The 23,812-nt window shown below is 42.1% G+C and overlaps 1 pseudogene; it reads right to left on the bottom strand.

Annotated features, from left to right (window-relative positions):
• Positions 1 to 21,507: 21,507 nt before the first annotated feature.
• On the bottom strand, positions 21,508 to 23,064 carry LOC119532570 (annotated as a pseudogene).
• Between the last annotated feature and the right edge of the window lie 748 nt (positions 23,065 to 23,812).

The following is a 23,812-nucleotide window of genomic DNA, read 5'->3' as shown; positions in this document are numbered from 1 at the left end:
AGAAGTCCTCCATTTGCTTTTTTTTTCCCACTCCCACCAGGATTATCTCTCCTTAAAAAAATATACTTTCTTTAGTGATGGTAATTGGAGGGAAGGCAGATCTCTTGCTACCAATTTGCATTTGGACCATCATTTTCCAAACCAAATAAAATTATCACACCCTTAATTTTGTACTCCAAGGAGTTTCTTTTTGTTTTTGCTTTTTTTTCCAATTGTGTAAGATTTGCCATTTAAACCATTTTTTAAGTGTACAGTTCAGTGGCATTAATATACTCACAAGGTTGCACAACCATCACCACTATCTATTTTCAAAACTATTTCATCACTCCAAACAGAAATTCTACACCCATTAAGCAATAACCTCCCTTATCCCCTTCCCCCAGACCCTGGTAACCTCTAACCTACTTTCTGTCACTATGAATTTGCCTATTCTAGATATTTCACATAAGTATAATCATACAGTACTTGTTCTTTTGTTTTTGACTTATGTCATTAGTTATGTTTTCAAGGTTTGTCCATGTCATAGCACGTATCAGAACTTTTTTATGGCTGAGTAATATTCCATTGCGAGTAGAGAACACATTTTGTTTATCCATTCATCTGTTGATGGGCATTTGGGTTGCTTCCATCTTTTGGCTATTGTGAATAATGCTGCTGTGAACTTTGGTGCACAGATATCTGAGTCCCTGTTTTCAATTCTTCTGGGAGTGGAATTGCTGGGTCATATGGTAATCCTATTTTTAACTTTTTGAGGAACTCTTTGTGCCAGTTCGATGTATTATGTCCCCCCAAACACCATTATCTTTGATGCAATCTCGTGTGAGCAGACATATTAGTGTTGATTAGATTTTGGAATCCTTTGAATGTTTTCATGGAGATGTGACCCACCCAACTGTAGATGATAACTCTGATGAGATAATTTCCATGGAGGTGTGGCCCAGCCCATTCACTATGGGCCTTGATTACTGGAGCACTATATAAGCTCAGACAAAAGGAGTGAGCTTGCTACAGCCAAGAGGGACACTTTGAAGAATGCACAGAAACTGAGAGAGTAGCTGCAGATGAGAGACAGTTTGAAGATGGCCATTGAAAGCAGACTTTTGCTCTGGAGAGAGAACAAATGCCTCTGAGAGCAACTGAGAGTGACATTTTTGAGGAACTGCAGCCTAGAGAGGAACGTTTGAAACCAGAACTTTGCAGCAGAAGCCAACCACATGACTTCTCAGCTAACAGAGGTTTTCCGGACACCACTGGCCATCCTCCAGTGAAGGTACCTGATTGCTGATGTGTTACCTTGGACACTTAATGGCCTTAAGACTGTAACTGTGTAACCAAATAAATACCCTTTTATAAAAGCCGATCCATCTCTGGTGTTTTGCATTCCGGCAACATTAGCAAACTAGAACATGCTTCCGTTTGATTTTTAAGGTCATATCAGCTATTGTGTGGCAAATGGATGGAAGAAAGATGAATTAGAAGCAAAGAGATCACTTTGGTGCCCAGACAAAAGTTGGTAGCAATAGTGGTGGAGAGAAGAGAATTGATGGAAAATGTATTTTGGAGATATAACCAACAAGATTGCTGGTGGATTAAATGTTCCTGTCTTCAAAGATTGCACAGTTGAATAGACTGCAGGAGAAAAGATTGTCAAAAGACTGTCTGACAGATAAGCCTAAAACCCAGAGGGACCAGTCTTTCCAAGAACATCAGCCAGTTTCATTCCACTACCCCATAATGCTGACACCTGTTTTCAGCATGAAGAAGTTAGAATTGTCATTGCCCAGATATCTCTGAAGGTTGAAAGAATGACCAAATGAGAGGGAGGAGTTGTAACAGAGAAGTTAGAATTTAACAAATGATTATGACTACTGAATCATTATATAGATGCTTCTCTTTAGTTTCTAGTATATTAGAATAGCCAGGTGGAAATATCTGAAATTGTTGAACTATAACCCAGTAACCTTGATCTTGGATAATGATTGTATAGCTATATAGTTTTATCTTGTGACTGTGTGATTACACAACCTTGTATCTGACACCCCTTTATCCAGGTAGAAGAGTAATAAAATAAAGATATGCAGAGAAAAAAAAAGGCTGTCAGAAGGTAAAAATATTAAAAGCTATCACTCCTTGGCTTCTACCACAATCCCGCCATGTTACCGTGGAAAGGCTATCTAAAAGGATACTTTTAACTACATGCAATCATTTACCATCCTATTGCAATTTCCAGAAAAAAAAAAAAGCCCATCACTGTCATTTTTTTTCTTTTAATGCTCTCCCACAATGAATTCATCTACAGTAGCAAGCAAGAGCTCAAAATCATTTTATAAAACCTCACTTGGTAGAAAACTCACCCAGAAGGTCTTAGGTCCTCCACCCCTAGTTGTGAGTCCAAAGGACTCATATTTAATTTCAAGTGTTAATAGACCAAATAAACAGAGCAAGCTGGCCATGATTGAAGGAGAGGGAAAGGCACAGCTTTCCTTCCCACTTCTCCTCCACGCACACCAAAGAGGAGATCCTAGCCCCATGCTTCCCTCTCAGTGGAGTTGCTGACCAGGTAGCCCTGCAGGGCCATGACACTTGACCAATTCAGCTGCTGGCAAAGGGGGGAACCAAGGATTTTCCCAAGTGGCATTTTCGTCTTGCTTTCAACCTAACTAAAGATTGTCTTAAGCAACAGCCAGGCCTGTCAGGTCCCAGGAGGGCAGTGGGGGAGAGGGAGAGCCGGCATTCCTCTGGCTGGCAAGTGGCAACTGCACCCTCCACCTGCCCAGGTCCGTGTTGGATTAGAAAAATGCCTATTTTTCTTGTATTGATGTAGAAACTCTATTTTCACCCAAAGACACTATTTTTGCAGCTGTTTGAAGTTTGAATATTTTCTGTATTGCAGAGCTTACACAAAAGTTGAAGAAAAATGTTAATGGCTGAGTTTTCTTACCCTGTATTTAGAGGTTGTTTTTTGCAGATCTTGGTGTTAATAGACCAAATAAATAAAAAAGTTTTCCCAGAAAAAAAATGAACAAAAATTTAAGAGTGCAACAATTTCAAATTAAGTAGAGACAATGTCCCACAAAAGGAAATTAACCCAAAGTCTGGAAAGAGGGTGTGACTGTGAGCTTTTCATGTCTACAACCCAACACACCCCACTGAATTTTTTAATAAGAGTCCAGGATTACCTTAAAGAAGTTGCCACTGATTTGTTTTATGGTCGCAATACCTGCTTTTTTATAATCTAAATAAAAGTGAGTTCTACTAAATTAAGCTCACCCTATGAACCAGCTACAGACTTTCTTCTTGGAAAAAAGGATATTTAGAGTGCGTGAGTATTGTTGCCATCCCATGCACGCTAACCTCACAGTCAAGTTCTTCACAAACCAGATCATTAAAGTGCCTTCCAAGGAGGGGTCTGCAGATTTACTTCTGGAGCGGATAGAAGGAGCACCATAAGGTAGAGGAGGACCACTAGCTCTGCAGAGCTGCAGGAGATTCAGAAAGGAAAGTCACATCTGATTGGGATGCTTGGAGCAGGCTACTGTGTGTGGTGTAAGTGCTTTCCTCCATCTCACTGATGAACTCTGCAGTAAAATCTACATTGCACATGGAAGCAAGAATATAAACAGGAACAATTTTATTTGTCTCCATTCACCACTTCTAGCATGTTCTGATGAATTTCCTTTCTCCACCACTGGATGACTTGCCAGGCAGATCCCATGGCTTTTCAGTCCCTTTGGTTTCACAAACAATCTCTTTTCACTTACAAGGATTTGCTTTCAGACACTACACAGTCTTGTCTGATCCATAGCAAGACTTGGATCTCATATTTAATTTCAAGTTTCTTCCTTCTCCTTTCTCCCCATACATACCTCCACTGCCCACTCCTTCCCCAGTCAGGCTTGACCTTGGCCTGTGGATTTGCAGTCAAGGTTGAGCATGACCTGTTCCCTCACTTTCTGCTCTCTCTTCTGGCTCTTCCAGGGTCAGTGCATGGAGAAGAGTGATTAGAGGAAGGAACAAAAGTCAGATTAGAGGAAGGAGCAAACATTTTTTTTCTTTAGATGTTACTGTTCTATTTCCCCCACTGGTACTTGGTGGCCCCTTCTGTGTTGCCACCATTCAAATACTGACCTTTTGTGGGATACATGTGTGTTCTTCAGTCAGTGGGAATAAATGCACCTCTCAGTTCCTGGTGGAGGTAACATGTTCTCCAGTTGCTCTCCTGAGACCACCTCTTAGCTCTTGCTCCTCACGATGTGGTCCATGTTTGGGTCCCCTTGCCATGTGTGCTGCCCTCCTGGGGGAAGATTCCTTCAACATGGCTTAAGTCTGGCTACCTTCTGCAGTCAGGGAAATGCAGGCCAAATGCCGCCACTTCCTCCTTTGTCTCCCCCAGCCATTTCAGTCTTTACCATCCCCCTTCCAACCTCCAGAATTCTCTAGGTTGTAATTAAGGCCCATTCTCCATATTCAAGGACTCCATACCCCCACACCCCCACACCCCCACTAAGTCCAGAGCACATGAGTCAAGCTCTCCAAGAATTCTCTCACCTGCTCCCTGGTGGCAGAGCTGGACTGGCCACCATGTTTCAGAGCTCAGCCAGCATGCAGCCACTGAGTGAGATGCCAGACTCCCCTTCTTGAAGCATCCACCCTCTAAAATCCATGAGGATTTTCCTGGAACCCCTTTATTTGCCTAAGAAGGTGAGGATGCCACAACTCTCCCTTCAAATATCACCTCTTCATTTTATATTGAATGGTTGGTGAGTGTGTGCTGGGTGGGGGTATGGGGACAATAATCACAAGATCAATAGATTACCTTGGGAAGTCCTGGAAGACAAGTCTGCCAGCTCCCTGGCACTCTTTAAGGAATGTGGGGGTGCTTGTTGCCTGCCCTCCTCAGCTTTAGGCCTCTACAGGAATCTCTGAGAAAGCAGGAATGTGTCATGCATAAGCAGGTTGTGCACCCTATTGCATTTGCGAGAGTGTGTTATGTACTGTAAATATAAATAGATATGGAGACTGGGCCAAGGCTGGTGCTAGTTGAGAACCCTGGTTACTGCAGTCAGGAGGCATGTATAATGGTTACACACATACAAGTAACTTTATAACCACTTTCTGAGCACCCCTGTGATGGGTGGACAAAAATGCATAATGAGGGCATTTCTAATTAGTCAACAAATATTAGCAAGAACCAGCCATGCATTCTGACAGATGCTGCTGATATAGAAAGTAATAGGACCCAAGGTGGTGGAAAAGCAGGGTTCTCATTTGCTAAATGTCACTGAAGCCCCTAAAACGCAAGTGAAATCCCACAAAATCCCCGACTGTACTCTTTCCTAAATGGATTTGTAATTGCGTTCATTGGGAGCAGACTGCAATAGCAATAGCTACGGTATAATAAACTGACTTGTTGTTCAAGTTTCATAGGGAGCTTTGCAGTTTTTCCGCCAAGACATAAATCATGTTTATTCAAAGACCAATTTGATTCCCACCCAGTATCCACATTAAGAAGCGCACTCATGGAAGAGGCTCAATTAGTCCCTCCTCTTTCCAGCACCGATGTGGAGAAAGCTCCCAACATCATAAATCATCACCTCTGAACTGTCACTAATTTCTCCTAGTGTTTTAAGAACCAAGTAAGTGGTTATCTTTAAAGACGCAGCAAATTAGAGGAAAAAAAAAATGAATATCCTGGGGTTAGGACTCTATCAATTCAATCAGAGAGCATTTCCTTTTGCCAATTAACTCTTCAATTACTGTGATTTGTACTATCAAATTCCCACACATAATTACTAGACCCCATTTGCTTGCACAACAAAAGGTTTGGATTTTTTCTGGGTATGGTTCCCATATACTAAATATAAGCTGTGGGGAACTTCACACAGATTTATCTCTTATCCTTATACTTATAACAACTGTAGAAAATAGGTAACATTATCCTCATTTAATAGATAAGTAAATGACACGCAGAGAAATTTTAAAACTTGCCTACATTCACGCAATTAGCAAGTATGGACAGAGAATTTCAAGCCAGGTTTCTCTAATCCAGAGCTCAGACATTTCCCCTACACCATACCACCTCTCTCAAGAATATTAAGTAAAAATATTCCAAGAAAAGTAGCTAATAAGTGGGAAGAAGAGATACCCTCCTCTCCCAAATAGGCCAGCAGCAGTGACACCCCACTTTGGAGGCTGTGTGCCACATACTTGGGAATCCCCTGAAAAGCTCTGAGACTGGCAGCAATTATTAATTTTCTCTATCTTAGTGGTTATTGTGGGTTGAACTGTGTCCCATAAAAAAGGTATGTTTAAGACCTAACCCCTGTTATTTCTGAATGGGACCCCATTTGGAACTAGGGTCTTTGCAGTGTAATTAATTAAGATGAGATAGTCTGGATTAGGATGGCCCCTGTTCCGGTTTGCTAATGCTGTCATTATGCAAAATACCAGAAATGGATTGACTTTTATAAAAGGGGTTTATTTGGTTACAAAGTTACAGTCTGAAGGCCATAAAAGTGTCCGAGCTAAGGCGACAACAACAGGGTGCCTTCACAGAAGAATGGCCAATGGCGTCTGGAATACCTCTGTTGTCTGGGAAGGCACATGACTGGCGTCTTCTTCCTTTGCCCCCAGGTTGTGTTTCAAAATGGCTTTCCCCCAGGACATTTCTCTCTAGGCATCTGGGGGTATTCTCTTAGTTTCTCCCAGGCAAACTCTGGAGTAGCTAAAGCCTATTTTCAATGGCCGTCTTCAAAATATTTCTCTTAGCTGCAGCTCCTCTCCAAAATGTCACTCTCAGTTTCTCTGAGGTCCTTCTGTCTGTGAGCTCCTTTATATAACTCCAGTGATCCAATTAATACCCACCATGAATGGGAGGGGTAACACCTCCATGGAAATTTTCCAATCAAACATTTCACTCACAGTTGACTGAGTCGCTTCTCCATGGAAACAATCAAAAGATTCCAATCTAATCAACACTAATATGTCTGCCACCACAAGATTGCATCAAAGATAATGGTGTTTTGGGGGACATAATACATCCAAACTGGCACAGCCCCTAAATCCAATCACTGGTGTTCTTATAAGAAGAGACACAAAGCCACAGAGGAGACCTAGTGTTCTGGTCTGTTAATGTTGCCAAAATGCAAAAATACTAGAAATGGATTGGCTTTAATAAAGGGGGTTTATTTGGTTACAAAGTTACAGTCTTAAGGCCATAAAAGTGTCAAAGGTAAGGCATCAACAATAGGGTACCTTCACTGAAGGATGGCTGATGGCATCCAGAAAACCTCCCCTCTGTTAGCTGTGAAGGCACATGGCTGGCATCTGCTGGTCCCTGGTTGTGTTCCAGCTCCTCTCTCAGTTCCTGTGCATTCTTGGTTCTTTCTCCCAGGACATTTCTCTCTAAGTGCCTGGGGGTCCTGTCTTAGCATACTCCAGGGCAAACTCTGGGCTCATCTCTCTTGCTTCTCCGGAGCAAACTCTGGAGTAGCAAAAGTCTGCTTTCAACTGCTGTCTCCAAAATGTCTCTCTTAGCTGCAGCGGCGAGTTCCTTCTGTCTGAGCTCTTATATGGCTCCAGTAAACTAAACAAGATCCATGCTGAATGAGGAGGGCCACACCTCCATGGAAATAATCTAATCAAAGGTATCACCCACAATTGAGTGGGCCACATCTCCATGGAAACAACCTAATCCAAAGATTCCAACCTAATAAACCCTAATATGTCTGCCCCCACAAGACTGCATTAAAGAACGTGGTGTTTTGGGGTACATAATACATCCAAACTGCACACATGGGGAAGACAATGAGATGGTGGCAGCAGAGATTAGACTGATGCATTGACAAGCCAAGGATCTCCAAGGATTACAAGCAACCACTGAAGCTAGGCGGGAGGCAGGGAACAGATTTGCCCTCATAACCTCAAGAAGGAATCAACCCTGCCAAGACCTTGTTTTTGCACTTCTGGTTTCCAGAACTGTACGAGAATAAATGTATATTGTTTTAAGCCAACCAGTGTATGGTAAATCATTATGGCAGCCCTAGCAAAATAATAAGTGTTACTGCAGTAAAATGATGATCTCCATAACCCTCAATACTGTCACATTTTATGAGTTCCTGGAATCAGTGGATCTCAGAGGGAAGTCTATACAGCATCTGATCCCATAATCCCATCCAGAACCCTCCACATCTTCTCCAACAGGTCCTCCCTCCCAACCCTGCTTGAACAGTCAGGGATAGGAACTCACTCCCCACGCAGCCCCTTCCATCTTTGCTCAGCCCTGAGAGAAAATGCTTCTCTATTCTGAGTACAAATCTCCTACTCTGTTGGTTTCCATCCATTGGTCTGTCTTTTGGGACTCAGAATAAGTTTAATCCACCTTTTTACAGACAGCCTATCATATATTTCAAAGCATCTCTCATATTCCCAATTGAAACATCTAAGCCACCTCTGGATTTTTAAAATACAAATAGGACATGATTTTAAATCCCTTTGTTATTCTAGTCACTCACCACTGGTCTCCAGGGTTCCCTCTTGTTTCAAGCCTGGCAACTGCAGTAGCTTCCTGACTGATCTGCTTGTTTCATTCTTAAACTCTTATCTAATCTCCACCCAGCAGCTGGAATGATGTCATTAAAATGAAATATGATCACGTCACTCTCCCACTCAAAACCCTTCGAGCACTTCACTTTTAGAATAAAATTCTTGCTTCTTACTCCACTGCATTAGGAGCTCCTCACTGTTTTGTGCTCAGCTGACCTGGAATAATCAAGCTTCAGCATTGTCGCACAATTTTACAACTCTGCCTTTTATCCATATTTAAATAAATACTTGTGTGGAATACCTGCAGAACAAAGTCAAGCTTGCATCTGAAATGCAAGTGTGTCCAAAAGGAGAAAAGCTTTAATGTCTGTGCCCTGACGCTGGGAATGTTTTTTGAACCTTGTAGATCCCAGCTCTTCAGGCAGGAACTCTAACTTTTCCATTATTACAGACATGCAAAATTTTATCAAGGTTTTGTTGTTGTTGTTGTTTTGGAATTTTCTCATGAAATAAGGACATCAAATAAACTCCAAATAACATAAACATAACTGCACATATGAATGAAATCTGTTTTACACTACAACATCTACAGATCTACAGCAGGAGTTCTTAATCTGAAGTCCACAGGTCACCAGAATTGTATATGAAATTCTGTGGTGTGTGTGTATGTGTGTGCTTGTGAGAGAGAGAGAAAGAGAGGGAGGGAGAGAGAGAGACGATAGTGTTGAACTTACTCTCAAAGAGACTTGTGATGCACCCACACCCAGGCTATCTTAGGATCCCCACATGTACTCCCATGGCCACCTGCACTGTCCCATCTGAGCACTTTCCACTCTGGATCATAGAAGTATATTTACTTGTCTGCCTTCCCACATAGACTGTAGCCCCTGTGAAGGTAGAGTTCACATCTGTCTGTTTTCGGTTCCACCCCCATGGTCTAGCATGGTGCCTAGCACCTGCTTTGCACTCAATAATTATAATACTGTTTTTAAAAATTATAAATGAATGAAAAGTAGCTCTTATTTCCCTCTATGGAAAACTTTGCATGAAGCACAGAAGCCAATTGGAAAGATTACCTGTGTTCACATTAGCTACCCAATCATTCATTCAACTACAACTATTTCCTTGAGCTTTCACTGAGAGCCAACACTACACTAAGCATAGTAATCAATGGAGAACATGCAAGAAGGAGTGCCTACCCTGTCGGAATGCTTAGCCCAGTGCTCAAGACATACATTAAATCAATAATCATACAAATGTGCAATTTTAAAACTCTGATGAATGCTACAAAGGGAAAGTACAGAAGAACCTAATTTAAAGATGAGGTCTTAGAAATGTGTCCCGGGGAAAAGCAACATTTCAGCTGAGAGCTAAAGGATGAGAATTATTTAACCAGTAAGGAATTCTGCCAGGTCCAGCAATGAAGGATTCTGGGCTTTCTCAAAGGATAGGTTTCCTGGGAGACTTCCTGGGGGGTGGGTACTGCTGTAGCAGCTTGTTTCCAAGGATGGCCACCATCAATTCCTTCCTTTCCCCCTGTGCCCACATACCACACCCCCTCTTGAATTTGGGCTGGCCCTTAGCTGCTATGTGGCAGAAGCAATGCTGTGACAGTGCTGTTTCCTTTCTCTTGGAGCCCCAAGCTGCCAGGTAAGAAGCCCAGACTACACTGGCGGAGAGACGCCACGCGGAAGGGCACCGAGGCACCAGACCCGAGAGTGAGGAGGCCGTCTTGGACGTCCAGCCATTGGAGCCTTCTGATGACTCCAGTCCCAGCAACTAACCAGCTGTAATTGCACGAGAGACCCCGAGCGTGAATTGCCAAGCTGAGTCTAGTCCACCCACAGAACCATGACGGATAATAAGATGTTATCACTTTAGGACACTAAGTTTGGGGGTAATTGTTTACACAGCAATTAGATAACCAGAATACCTGTCAATGATCATGTTAAGGTTCATTTGGAATCTCAGCCTAAGGAAACTAAGTGTATACCAGCTAACAGGGCCTCCTGAGAACATTTTTTTCAAGTGTTCTCACTCTCAGGGAAGAAAAGAAGAGTTTGGTTCTCCCAGTGGGTCCAACCCTTACCTGCCCTAACGTCAAGTCTTCCCTTTTTCTAGGATGAAACGGAGTGGCCTAGAATGTGTCTAACAAGACCCCTCCCTGATCTTTAAAGGAGTCTCTATGAGAGACTCTACCAATTTCTTCCAGTTAATTACACTGTTTCCAATCCCTTCTTAAATATCCAGCTCCAAAGCATCCAAATATGCAGTTCTCTTTCTCAAGATGAGTACCTTTATTATCATTTTCATCTCTTGTTTATTCTTTTTTCTTTTTTTTTTTTTTTTTTCTGGATACAGAATATTCTGGAAGAGCTCCCCCTTCTGCCTTCTGCTACTATTATGTCCCTCAGAGGTGTAGGGGTTGGGGAGCAAGGGAGCAGAAGGAGGAAGGGAAGAATCACGCCTTGAAATTGGTAAGAGTGTTTTTGTTTGCACATCTTGCGTTATTGATATTCCTGTTTATCATAATCAGCAACCCTCTCAAGCTTACACACAACCTGCAGCAGTTATGCCTCCAGTTAATAGCTAAATCATCAGCAAAGCAGTCCAATTCCCTGAAGGCTGAATGCAGGTGGTTATGAACACCGCAGGAAGCCAGTTGCTCAGAAAAGCAGGATACACAAGCCTTAATTGTTGCTAAAAATATACTCCCTAGAAGAATCAGACTCCTTCCGTCTTTCTGGAGGGGATACAAGCATCTGTGGATTCTATAATCTTAAGAAAAGCTCCACAGAACAAAGGAGAAAATGGACAAATGAGAATGAGTGAACTTTATTAAAGGGAAAAAAAGAGATAGCTAATAAAGGACAATGTTGCTTTGTTTCATTCAAATAATTGACAGTACATTTTACTTAGACAGTGAATATTGCCTTGGAATGTGATTTCAGATTCAACGAATTTAAGTGTAATTTAAGTTCTATCATGCCTTGTTGCCAGGCATCAGGCAACCTCGGATAAATAATTCAACATCCCTAATAGAATCATGGACTATTAAAGGTGGAAGAGAACTTAGAGACAAAATTATATATTATAAAATATATTATGTATTTTATTATACAATAATATGTTTTACATGTTATAAAATATATTATATATATTATGTATTATACATTCATGGCTTGACAGTTTTCCCTCAACAGCTAATACACTACTTAAGAAAGGAAAAAATAATCTGTTTTGACTTGTTGGAAATGATCAAGATTAAAAGAATATATACATACAGTTGTATATGAAAGTAATGAAAGAGACTGTGCCCAATTTTATTAGCAAAACACAGTCTTGGCATCCAGCAGTCTGTGTGGAAATCCAGGTCAAATAACAGCCTCAGTAGTGTTAATATAGTGCTTATTTTATGCTGCACACTGTTCTCAGTATTCTCTATATATTAATTCACTAAATCTTTTTTTTTTAAACTCCCTATCAGGTAGACACTGTTACTATCCTCACTTGGTAGACAAGGAACGTGAGGTACAGACATTAAATAAATCACTAAGTTCACATTGTTAGTATCTGCCAGAGCCAAAGTTAGAACCCAGGCAATTTGGTACAAAAATCTGAGTGTTTAATCACCAAACAATGTTGCCTCCTGAGTCAAACTGAGTGTTTCCATATTTACCAGTTAATAGCTTATTTTACCCTAAAACAAGTTATTACCTCATGTTTAGTGTGCAGAGTGCTGTCACATTCTTTCATTTTCTATTTATGTCAACTTTGAGAAGTAAGCATGGCATTATCCCATTTTACAGATGAAGGAAGGTAGCAATCATCTTCTCCCAGTCCTTTATGTTTTGACAAGAAAATTAAAGTTGAAGGTAGAAAGATGGCCTACGAAGAAAGAGTAAAAGAACACAAACAATTCAATTAAAAATGGACAAGGATATAAACGGATATTTCATAAAGAATAAAAAACATATGACTAGGAAACATATGAAGAGATGTCTATCATTATTAATGATCGAGGAAATGCAAATTAAGACCATAATGGGGTATCATTTTTCATGCATTTGATGTACAAAAATGTAAAAATGTATCTGTACCAAGTGTTAGAGGTGATACAGAGCCATAGGATCTCTTAGGGATCACAGGGTCTGCTAATGAAAATGTAAATTTGGAAAAGTTTGACATTATCAACTAAAGTTGAGCATTCATATATCCAGTGACCCCAAAATTCCACTCATTCTTATGGATATTCCCCAAATATATTCTTATACATGTACAACAGATGTGTACAAAAATGTTTACTATTCATAATAACAGAAAATCTGGAAACAACCCAAATGCCCATCAACATGAGAGTACATGAATAAATCATGCAAAAAAAATTCATGTAATGGTATATTACACAGCAATAAAAACGAATGGATTATAAAGACATATACCAATATGGATGAATGGTAGCAACGTAATATTAAGTGCAAAAAACAAGTCTCAAAAGATTTCATACAATATGGCACCATCTTTATAAAGTTAAAAACAATCAAAATAAACTATGTTCCTATTAGAAAACATGGATGTAATCAATCTATACAAAAGGAAAGCAAAGGAATGACAATTACGAGATTTGGGGAGGAGAGAGCCAGGTGCATGGGATATTGGAAGGATTCCATATATAAGTAGGATAGTAGATAAGATTCTAAGATAAGCCCCAGTAACTCACAACCCTCATATAATCTCCTCTCCTTAACTGTGGGTGTGATCCAGAAATCGCTTCTAACCAGTGGAACATGGCAAAGTGATGGGAAATCACTCCTATGATTAGGCTATGTTATATGCATTAAAGGTAAGAGGATTTTCAGAAGTTAAGTCCCTAATAGCTGATTTTAAGTAATCCAAAGAAAGAATATCCTAGGTGGGCCTGACCTAGTCAACTGAGCCCTTAAAAGATTAGGGTTAAAGTTCAGCCTCAAAGTAACAGAGACTCTTTCTCTCTCTCTCTCTCTCTCTCTCTCTCTCTCTCCCTCTCTCTCTCTCTCTCTCCTCATTGCTCCCTTTGAATAAGCAAGCTGCCATGAATTCTACAGCCTAAATAAAATGAATTCTGCCAACAACATGAGGGCATTTCCCTAGTGAGAACACAGCAGAATGATACTTTGATCTTGGCCATGTGAAACCCTGAGCAGAGGACTCAGCTAAGTCATGCCAAAACTCCTGACCCACAGAAACTGTGAGATAATGTATAGATATTGTTTTGAGTTGCTAAATTTGTGATAATTTGTTGTGCATCAATAGAAAACTAATAAAGGCAGATATAGATTATTGTCAAATATTAGCTTTTGTTTCAGAATTGTGGGTCACAGTATTGTTTAAGTTACTAATAAGCAACTCAATAAACAGAGCAAGCCACTCACAAATTAATAGTAAGAGAAATTCATGAACCAAGGATTATAATTAATCCAATTCTGTACAGCTGTGATAAAAATGAAAGAGGAAGAGAAAAGGAATGGAAGTTTTGGGTCTGCTCTCTTCCTTGGGCAGGGAACTTGGAATAGAACTTCCAGTCCAGTGCTCTTTTCCACTAAATAGGCTGCCTGCTAATTCAATTTTAAAATACCTAGAGTCTCTAAGAAGAGTTCAGCAATCAGTGGATATACAAAAATTCTATTCAACCTATACACAGAGTCTATGAAGAGTCTATGATGCTTGGAGTGACAACCAGACCTACAGTCCCCATACTGTGATCCCTGTAACCATCTACTTTGGTCACAGCAGATTGAACCAGGGTAGTCAGTGACCCTAAGGTCACCATTGACAGTCTGGCCAGCATCCTATGTAGAGGCCTGGTGCAATGGTTGGACTAGATGGAGTAGGTGTGAGAGTTGGATGATATCTTTGGGTGGATATTCAAAGCTCATTGCATTTTATTTTGATGCAATACAGAAAAAAAGTGCAAATGTTGAATATCACATCCATGTCTGGCTATTATGATAACAATACAGACTCCTTTCTAACGCACCCACATTTATAGGGTAGAAAGAGGAGGAATAACAGCGAGAAAATCACTCCATCCCTCATTCAGTCCCCTGAGAAGACGGAATGATTGATCTGACTGGCAAGTACATCCATTAGAATTGGGATCAGCCTTAAGTGACAGGGAACCCAAAATAACAGTGACTTAAACAAGGTGAAAAATCATTTCTCTCTCACATGAAGTCCAAGGTAAGCAGAACTGGGCTAATATGGTGTTTCCAAGGCCCCAGGCTCCTTGTAGTTTGTTGTCTGCCATCCTCAAAATACAGTTTCCATATCATTGTTTAAAATGGCCACTCCAGCTCCTCATACTTGCCATAAGGGAGGAGGAAAAGTAGGGAGAAAAGTGCCGCCTCTCACTTTTCCTAGAAATTGAGGACAACACTTCCCCTTACTCCCACCTGCCTGAACTAGGTTCATGCTACACCTAGCTGCAAGGGATACTGGGAAATGTAGTCTTTATTCTGGGTAGCCACTATGCCCCACTAAAAAAGTGGGGTTGTATTAGCATAGAGGGAGAGGAGAACAGATTTGGAGGATCACTAGTAGCCTCTGCCATAATGAGTTCATTAAGTAGAAACTAAGCATGCTTGCTTCATTCTTGCATTTGCTGATGAAAAAGGCTCATCCTATTCCAGAAGGACAGGGAAGATAATTCTGTCTAATGCTGGGGTCCAATATTAGGAAGCTGCCTTAGCCACTAATGTAAGCCACATTGTCCAATATCATCCCTAACATCAATAAAGGTGAAATTTTCATCTCCATCTGCTGGACAACTTTGTCTTGTTTATTTTGTTTTGTTTTTTGGTTGCAGAATCCAGTTGAGGAAATGGGTGATATTATTGAGACTCTGTCAAGACTCCCTGTAGAATGCTATGAAGAAAAGACATGTGTGGAAGTTGTATAGAGTTGCCCACGTTGTGGATCCTTGTCATAGAGAGAATCCAGGGTACAGTTTATGGCTACTCTGCAACTATAATACTCACAGAACCCAAAATTTATTTTGTGGCTAAATAAAGCTGGATGCTATCTTTTAAAAACTCCAGTGAAAGCAATGCCATTTCACATTCTCCATACTGGAAAGACTCTATACTGAGTGGGATCCAGGGCTTGAATGTTAATCCTTTAACAGAGTGGGGGTTTTACGGGGTTTTATTTCTTTCTTTCTTTCTTTTATTGGATCTAAATTGGCTATTTTCTGCCATATTCTGTTTTAACATTTAGAAGGTGTCCATTTTTAGCAAAATCACAGCTGTTTAGATGTAGCATATTGCTGTGGAGGAGGGTTACATTTCAACTTGCTATATTAGAAAAGTAAGAAAATCACTGACTTTAGATCTGGAATGAAATTTAGGAATCGTTGAGCCAATTCTTTAAATTATAAATGAGAAAACTGAGGCCCAGATGGAGAAAGTGACACGACCCAAGTCACTTAAGCTAATTATATTAATTAATTACAGAATTGGTCAAGATCCCAGTAACTAACAGTCCAATATTCTTTCTGGCATTCTATACCATCCAAAACTCTACTCTCTTCCACCCTTCACTTTTCCTGCAATGAATAAAATTAAGAAAGAAACCAGTTGAGTTACTTAAGTTCTCTATGCCTCAGTTTTGCATCTGTAAAATTTTGGGGAAGAGGAACCTGTTACAACCTCCAGAGAAGGAGTCCTACCACATGGAAGATAGCAAAGAGATGTCAATGCACTTCTATACAGGTGTTGGGGTTCCCAAGAAAGACACAAATTACATAGGCATTAGATGAAATAATATTTACTCACGTAGAGAAGAAAAAAAAGGAAAGTCAGCTTCGTAAGTGGGCAGCAGGTCTCACTCCACAGCTGACATGGGGAGAAAATCTACCTGCACACTTCTCTCTTGTGTCTCTTGTGTGCTGTAGGCAAAGGACCACACTCCCTCCTCTCCAGGAACAGTTACAGCAGCAGTGGTGTGCCGGGTGCCATAAAATATATATAACTAGCCAAGCATTCTCCAGGAAATGTTTACATATGTTTGGGGCGAAAGGAGAAGGAATGTTCCCGCAGGCCACTATTTGCTAGGGAATGAGTTGTATCTCCAGGCAACACTGAGAAGGGGTCAGCCCACAGTTATCATCCCATCCTAGGAGCCAGGCTAACATATCTAGCCCTGAGCACAGGGTTTATTTGTGGGCCCAGAGAAAGGCAGAAGGCCATGCTTAGACTGTCCCTATTCCAGGACTTCAAAGAAAATAAATGCTCGATAGTAATTTTTATTAAAAGGAGATCCCATATAAAAGTTTAAAAGTGTTAAGCAAGGGTTGAAATGTAATCACTGTATCACTCATTCTATTATGAGTAAACAAGCAGCTCTTAAACTGCTCTGTGGCAAGTGCTCTGCTGGGTTCTGGCAGCATAAAGGTGAATCTGGTAATGCTCATAATCTAGAAGGGGAGGCATACACTTAACCAGATAAATGGCTATGTAGCATATCAAGGGTGCAGCAGCCTAGGGGTCAGAACCCCAGTTCCTTAGGGAAAAGAGTGGAGCCCTGAGCACCCAGCAGCCCCTGTGATCAGAGCACAGACATGGAAGGTCATTGAGCCTAATCACTGTTAGTGATCAACTTTCACAAGACTCAGCTGAGGTTTCTTTGTAGCCAAATCTAGTGAGGCTTTGCTGAGCTATATAAGGCACTCCTCTTCCTCTTGTTTGTGTGGATCATTGACTTCCATTTCCCAGCCACCATTAGGAAAAATCCTCCTGTAAGTAAGTCCCTATTAAAATTCATGGGGAACTTTTTGCCTGGCATGTTCTTTGGTCTTGGGTTGAGTCTGGCTGGAGCAAAGGGCAAAAACAGAAATAAATACAAAGTATGAGGTGATAAGGACTGGCCAATTAATTCTCTTGGAGAGGGGCAGGAGAGAAAAGTTAATAAAGATTTCCTGATGGAAATGACTTCTAAGCTTGATTTATAACGTCAACCAGAAATTTATCAGTTGGAAGAACATCCCTGAAAGAAGAAATAGCGTGTTACAAAGACACTGATGCATGAAGCATCATGTTATTTATGGAAAAATAACAGAGTTCAGTGTTGTTAAATAATAACAAAATAAGGTACAAAGAGGACAAAAATAGGAGATAAGGTGGACAGAAACTAGAAATGAAGACCTTTCCATCCATGCTAGATGCTAAGAGTTAATATACAGATAACGAGGGGTTCATTGAATGCTTTTGAGCAGAGAAAGTTATTGCCAAATGGCCTATGAATTGAGAAATGGGGTGAACTGAAGAAAAGGGGCAATCTGAGGAGGCAGGGAGGCCAGTTAGGAGATGAGGACGACTGCAGTTTGTCCAGCAATATCCATTATCCCTTCTCATATAGGAATAGAATTTTCACCTGGACATAAGGCTGCCTAGAATGAAGATTACATTTCCTAGCTATCTCCTTGCAGCCAGGTGAGGTCACATGACTACTTCTGGCCAGGGGGATATGAGTTTAAATTATGTGCGAAACCTTGGGCTCCTGCCTCAAAAGGAAGGGCAGTGCCCTCCCGTTTCCTGTCTCTGCTTTCTTTCTTACCGGAATTCAGCCATGGTGGCGAGGCATCTTGCACCATGCAGAGGAGAGCAGCACCGAAAGACGAAAGACAGTGGAGCAACAAGACAGAAGGACCCCTGTAGAGGACGTGACCCCATCCCAGTTGGGGTTGTTACATTACAGAGAAAAACACTTCTATCTTGTGATTTCAGCCATTGTTACTGTGGATCTGTGTCACACACTTTCAAACCTATATTGTAGCAGATCCATGAGGCTGCCATTAGATGAAAAGAGTCTGAAGCGGGGCAAAGGGAATGGGGCACAGATAGATTTGGGGAAAATTGTTGGGCTTTTTGACAGGATGTAGGAAGCAAGAGAGAGAGAGGCATCGATTGCATCTCCCACCTGCCTTTGCTGGGACTGGGTAGATGGGTGGATGGTGAAGTCATTAACAAAGAAAGAGAACACAGGAGAAATTAATTTACTTCCAGACAGTTAAAGGGCTTGGGAATTTGCTAGAAAAGATCTGAGTTTTCAGTTCATTCATTCAAAAAGTTTTATGGAGATCCTACTATGCCTAAGGCACAAAGGGGTTTTAAAAAGGTTCACGATAGCAACAAAGTAGATTTTTAAGAAAATGTACATTTCAACTGTGAGGGTAGTAAAATACCCAGGTGTTGTGGACCTTCTGCTACTTGAGCCATTAACAAAAAGTCAGTTATCACCTAGTTTAGTGTGATTTCAGGTTTGCACAAGCAGCTAGCCTAGAAAAGGGAAGTGAGGTATATTTTTAGCTTTAGGGTTTCAGAAAATTCTACTTGTTTGGAACTGAGGTGGGAAGAAAGAGAAGACCCCTAAAATTAGAGAATATTTCCAAATAGCCACCCAGTTAGCTGTGCCTTAAGCCCCCATATCCTTAGCAGATTCATTATAAATTAAATTTCCAGGGCAAAAAATACGTACATGTACAGTCCATACATTTAAAAATGCAACCCAGTTTAAATAATCTCAGTATATTTCCATAGCAGACTTGCTTTTTGCACTATTCAGCCTTCCACATGAGCAGTTTAAATAATCACTCCACATGATATTCTGTACTTCCTAAGTAGAATAGCTTTTCCCATACTGATTAAAAATTCAAAGCATATCTATAAATCAGGAAAGTCATTTAACATGCATGTTAACATCCATAAATATTAGACTGCTTCAAACATATCCTAAAATAGGTTTCTCCAAGATAAGATATCCAAGAAAGAAAATCAAATAATTTATTTCAAATCTCAACTAATTGTCTGGGATCTTGTTAACTCCTCTTGGTGTCTGTTTCCCTCTAGGTGCTCCTCTGTTCAACAAATGAAGGTATTTCCCAGCCAGGTCCCACAAAGGAAAAGCATTGGTGTTCAGTCCAGTTCATCAGGTTATTTCTTGAGCACCTACTATGTGCTGGGCCCTGCTGTAGGCCTGTGGGGGATGCAGAATTGAATAAGATGCAGTGTTTCTCTGATACAGATAACAGCAAAGAGCCCTGGGAGCCTGGAAGGAGAGACCAATTCTCTGTGGTTTCCTAATGATTGAGCTGAACTTTGGGAAGGAGGACAGTTTGGACCAGCCGTGCCAGGCAGAGGGGACTGGTTTCAGTGGGTGTTGGAGGAAGAGCATAGAGTCCAGTGGGAATGGACTGTCGGGTGTGCAGGAGGTATAACCCTTCAGAATTGTGAAGGACTGTCAAATGCATCACTCTAAATTCTCACGTTAACCCTGTGAGGTACACATTCTAACTGGACATTTAAGGAAGATGGAGTTCCCAGAGGATAAGTGACTTGCCCACAGTCATGCATCTATAAGTAGCAGATAAACGAGAGAAATGGGGTCAGACTGAACATATTTTATATCTGCTATTTTTACTTAATGGTATTATCATGGACATTTCCCAATAGATCAAAATTCTGAGCATCTCAAGTTAGGTTTGCCTATCTTAACTTTGAATAAGCTTCCTAGGGAATCTATACAAGACAAAAGCATAGCGAAAACTAGTATTGGAGGAAATAAAAATGGATATTTTAAAACGAGTAAGGAATGACTGATAGCCCAAGATGACAAAACCCCATGATGGGATCTTGGAGGACAGTCCTAGCCTGTGGGAATGTTCTCAGGGGACTTCCTCATCCTCCTGACCCCCAGGAGCTATGGAGAGCTGAACATCTGTGCCGATCCCTCCCCACCCCTGGGTCTGATAATAAAGAGGATAATGGTGTCACCTCAGAGTGTACTCAGGGAGAGAGAGAACTGAACGTGGTTCACAGCACGCACTCAGGAGGCATCAGCAACATTGCCAACAATTTGGGGAGTGAAAATTGAGAGTTCTAGTCTTGCTTTTTATGTACAGATTGTCCAGTGCATTCATTGTAAACATCGTTAGGATGACATGGGAGATCATTTCAAGACCATTTCTACATCCAGTGGAACCCGCTGAAGAACCAGTATTGCACAAGGAGAAAAAAAAGAAAATATGACCTATTTGTTACCTCCCAGAAGCTTACTCTCTGGCTGAGGGTAACAAGGCAAAAACTAAAAATAAAAAATCAATTTAAAAAAAAGACAAGAACACACCTACATCAGGTCTCAGATTATTTTGTTAATGCTGTAATAAGAATGTGTGAAAATACTTTGTAGACTTTGAAGTGCTGTCAGAGGTCTAAAGTTTATTATCACAGTTCATTGAACAAACACTGAGCTTTTTCTATGTTTCAGACACTGTTTTGTGATTATGGCTGGTAATAAATGTATGCAAGTTAGCAAGGTGAGTTGAGTTCAAACTGAGTCAGCAGTTACCTAAGAGACCTAGAAAGAAACAGCAAACTGAGAAGGTTGGGGTTGCCCTCCCTAACACTGTTACAACCATTTTGGATAGCAATATGGTTCTGGAACATAGGGTACACATCACAGGTTTAAACTCAGGCCTGGGGCTGGAATCGAAGTGCCCCCATTTACAAGTTATCTGACCTAAAAGTCTTGAAAAGGTCATTGATGATAATATACCTCCAAGGGGTTCCTACAAGATTTCATGATAATATGTGTAAAGTACCTGGCCCACACTCAGGATACTATAAATGGAATCTCTTCTTGATCTTAGGAGCTTCTTGCCCCACTCTACCAACCAATCAGTCAAGTGGCCTTGAATGAGGCACTGCATCTGATCCTCAGTATCTTCATTTATAAGTGGAGATAATAATAACAATGCCTACCTTATAGAATTGTGCTAAGAATCAAGGGAGACTTTAGAGACTCAGTGATGTGGTCCCGGGGCCCCGGGGGTGGGCGGGGGAGTTCAGCACGCGAGGCCTCCAGCAGCGGCAGCAGCGATTAGGGGCAGGCGCGGTGTGTGGCTCCGATCCGGGCCAGGTCTCAGGGGTTCTAGGGCTCGAGACAGACGGCAAAGGCCATGACCTGCACCATGAAGGTTTGCCCCTGCACACCGTGCAACAGATGAGCACGAAAAGGGCCCCGTCCTCGCTGCCGTGGGTCTCGGACCGCAGTGGGGCACGGCTGCCAGCTTCGGGAACGCGGGTTCCTGGCTCCTGCTGTCCTTGACGTTGTGCCAGCTGTCGGGGCGAACCCTAAGCCCGGGCCGCGTGGAGGATGGAGGTGCAGGCCTTGCGGTCCGAGGCGTTGCTGGGGGCCAGCCGGGAGATGGAGCGCCCCCTGAACGTGCAGCCACCGAATAAGACGCGGGAGTGTTCAGCGGTGACGAGGGTCAGCGTGTCCCTCGCGCTGGTGAGCCGTTCCGCCTTCTCAGTGGTGGAGTCAGTGCCGGTGGGCTGTACCTTCGTGGTGACTGTGGGGACCGTGGTGGATATGGCTCCCGTCCACGAAGAGGTGGAAGCCGCGGGGGTCCTTGCTCAGCAGGCGCAGGGCCGCCTCTGTCATCGCCATCAGGAAGAGGTCCTGGATGCCGTTTCGGTGCATCCCATATTTGGTGTCTCCAGCTCAGAGAGGGCGATGAATTGCGTCACGGCGCAGTCCTGGGACGCCTGAATGAGCGCGGTGCGGTTCCACGTGTACAGGGCGCCCTGGTTCTTCGCCAGCCACGCCTGCACCAGTTTCCGCGGTCCTGCCTCCTTCCTCTCTGCCTGTCATCACTCGGGTACCCAGCGTCGGGGATCCCCTTGGGGATCATGTACTTGCGCCCCGACCCAAGCAATGTCCATGTTGGAGACGAGTTGCATGGCTGTGTCCTGGCAGCTCTGGATCAGCGCTGCAGCAGGCATGTCTGCATCTGAGTACCAGTCACTGCTCGCCACGTGTGTGTATGTGCTGGCCCGGGAGGCGCGCTACACCTGCATGGTGGTCACCAGCCCACGGACTTCCCTGCTTTCTTGGCCTGGCTCATCATGGAGGCAACCTCGTTGCCATGCGTGGTTTTGCACCGGTGCACCCGGGCGGCTGCAATCAGGACAATGGTCTGGTAGCTGCCCTGGACTCCGCACAGGTAGGTGGTGGCCGTGCCTGCGCTGTCCCACACCTGCCTCTCCACGTTGTAGGTTTTGGACCGAGCCAGGTACTGGAAGTGGTCCATGGCCAAGGGCGTCTCAGGCCTCAGCTTGTCATTCAGCTGTCCCTTTAGGATCCGAGTGGCTGTCACAGTGGCCAACCTCATGCAATCCCCGAGGAAGAAGACAAAGTACTTTTGTGGCCGTCTGGGTGGGCTGCAGCCTCTTGGCGTTTCGGGCAGCGCCTGCCTGTCGGTTCCAGAAAGCAGGGTCCTCCTCCTCAATTGGGAGGTCCCTAAGCGAGAGCTGCAGCCTCAGGCCCAGAAGAAGCACCCAGGATGCCTGAATGTCTGCGGAGTGACCGGACACCGAGGAGGCTGGGACCCCAGGGAGGCTGGAGCCAGAGAGGCTAGGGCTCCCACAAAGCTGGGAACCTGGGGTACCAACTGCTGTCCTGGCCGTCGGCACACGAGTCCCACATAGTATTCTCTTACAATCCTTTTTATTTCTATGTAATTGGTGGTAATGTCCCCACTTTCATTTCTGATTTTAAATTTGCATCTAAACTTTTTTTTTCTTTGTATAGCTAAAGGTTGGTCAATTTTGTTGATCTTTTTAAGGAATCAACTTGTAGTTTGTTGGTTCTACTTTTCCATTCTCTATTTCATTTATGTCTACTCTATATTATTTCCTTAGTTCTGCTTCTTTTGGGTTTATGTGTGCTCATCTTTTTCTAGCTCCATAAAGTGGAAAATTAGGTTATTCAATTAAGATCTTTCTTCTTTTTTTAATGTAGGCATTCACAGCTGTAAATGTCCCTCTTAGCACTGCTTTTCAGCACTCCATAAGTTTTGGTATGTTTTGTTTTCATTTTCATTTATATAAAATATTCCTAAATTCCATTGTGGTTTCTTTAACCCTGTTTTTTTGAGTGTGTTTTTATTTCAACGTGTTTGTGAATTTTGCAGTTTTCCATCTGTTATATATTTCTAGTTTCATTCCATCTTGTCCAATAAGAGACTATGTTTTCAATATTTTTAAATTTATTAAGATTTTATTTGTGGCCTAATATATATATTAGGATATATCGTATATGATCTGTCCTGAAAAACGTTCCATGTGCACTTAAGAAGAATGTATATCCTGCTGTTGTTGAGTGGAGTGTTCTGTATATGCCCATTAGGTCTAATTGGTTAATTATATTGTTAAAGTCCCCTATTTCCTTATCC

Source organism: Choloepus didactylus, chromosome 4 (genome assembly GCF_015220235.1).
Source record: "Choloepus didactylus isolate mChoDid1 chromosome 4, mChoDid1.pri, whole genome shotgun sequence".
Taxonomy (NCBI): domain Eukaryota; kingdom Metazoa; phylum Chordata; class Mammalia; order Pilosa; family Megalonychidae; genus Choloepus; species Choloepus didactylus.
The sequence above is the reverse complement of the archived record's forward strand: the minus strand, read 5'-3'. Positions and strand labels throughout refer to the sequence as shown.